The following is a 2,132-nucleotide window of genomic DNA, read 5'->3' as shown; positions in this document are numbered from 1 at the left end:
GTTAGGGTTTCAAACTTTTTGGGATTTTCTATAATATTCGATTGATGATTTGTTTTACTAGTTGTATTAGCAGTATTAGTTGTGATAAATCCATCAAAATGAACAGAGAAAAAAAAAAGTTACATCTTCTGATAAAAAATTATGGATTTTTTTTCTTTGGAGATTTTATAGAAAGGGTAATCAACGATATATGTATGGAGAGCGTGAGTTGTAGAAAATAGGAATAGTGGAGAACGGAGATTGTTGATTTGTTTTTGTGTAGAGATTTTTGGAAAAACAATATTACTCGAAAAATATTAAGAATTATTTTTTTGGAAAAAATCCAATAAAAGTTAATTTTTTAAATCACTGTTTGATTAGTGGTCATTTGAGATTATGTGTTATAAGTTTTCATGTTATCTTTTAGTACAACCTCTTCGGATCTACTCATAATATTATGTTTAATATTTGAAATTTCTTGGGATTTCAAATGAAATTTGTTGGGGTAAACTTGTTAGGATTTTTCTATAATATTCAATTGATGTTTTCTTTTACTAGTAGTACTAGTATTAGTTGTGATAAATCCATGTAAACGAACATAGAAAAAAAGTTATATCTTCTGATAAAAATTGATGGATTTTTTTCTTTGGAGATTTTATTAAAATGGTAATCAACGATAAATGTATGGAGAAAGTGAGTGGTAGAAAATAGGGATAGCGGAGAACGGAGATTGTTGATTTGTTTTCGTGTAGAGATTTTTGGAAAAAAAAATTACTTGAGATAAATTAAGATATAGTTGACTTATTGTATGTAATCTTTAAATTTGTATAAATCATATTATAAGAAACATTAAATGTTAAGAATAATAAACATAGTTTTGTAAAACATAATTTATAACATATGCAGCCATTATCTGGTTAGTAGGTCTGATTCATTTGTTTATCACCCCGTAACAGGTGTGAATTTTAAAGGATCTGTCCCAAGACTATTGGTAAATTTGATTATTACCTTCCTCCCAACGGGGGAGAATGGGAGATCTTCATCATCTTACTCTCCGGTCAAAAAGAAAAATTCCCACCATCTCTTCTCTCTGTGAGAGATAGCTGCAATACCAGAAAGTTTCCCAACTGCTTCATTGTTTTGATATTTGTATAGTGTTCTATACGAGACCAAAAATGTAATTGGATTCTTCTTATCGATGAATTCATGAGGTAAAGGTGGTCCTCAACATCACATCATATTTATCAAAAACACACAAGTGATTAATTATGTTTTCTGAATGCAGTTACACCGTGAGTCTGTTATCCATGCATTTAAATAGTTACATGTTCGCTATCATTTTCTTCAGGAGAAAATATGTACATAACTTATGTTGTTTTAAAATTTCATTGTTGTAATAAAAGAAGATGTATAATTTCTCTCAATCTACTGTATGTTTGAAGATTAAGATTATGAAATGCTAGGTTACCCAGAAAACTATGAACACGTAATGTTAATATTTTTCTATCAACAAGTTGTTGGCCTAGTGATAAAAGAGTGTCTAGTATGCACTCCACCACTCGAATTCAATCTTCGTTGAAAAAAATATATTACATTATTTGGATTATCAGCAAAAAGGTGAAATCATCTTCTTTTTAGAAAATAAATTTTAATTTTTAATTTATTATTTTGTTTGTGTAGATTTCTGTACATAAGAAATAATGGAAACATAGAAAATGTGAAACTTTTCTGAACCATAAAAGTGTGGAAAATTAATAATAATAATAATGTGTTTGAGTTTCTTAATAGTTTTTTCCCCTTTTCTATCGCTCAGATATTGGACTCGAGAATTGTGATGTGTGAATGATTGCCACGTTACATAACACAAGACTTACCAAAATTTTGCTTATACATGTAAAAGTGTATCGAAATCTAGTCCGTTTAAACTTGCAACTTCACAAGTGAATATGAGCATACTAGGGTTGGCCCGCCCTACGGGCGGGATATTAGTTAATTTGATATTCACTAAATGCTCGAGTTGAAATTTGTTTTAAGATTCAAGAATTTGGTTATTTGTTATGTCTTACTTATTAGTATGCGGTGGTATAGTTATTTTTCGATTATTCTTGCTTTGGTATTGTATCAAATTAACTAATTGTCCAACTCATAATTAT

Source organism: Brassica napus, chromosome A5 (assembly GCF_020379485.1).
Source record: "Brassica napus cultivar Da-Ae chromosome A5, Da-Ae, whole genome shotgun sequence".
Lineage (NCBI taxonomy): Eukaryota > Viridiplantae > Streptophyta > Magnoliopsida > Brassicales > Brassicaceae > Brassica > Brassica napus.
The sequence above is the reverse complement of the archived record's forward strand: the minus strand, read 5'-3'. Positions refer to the sequence as shown.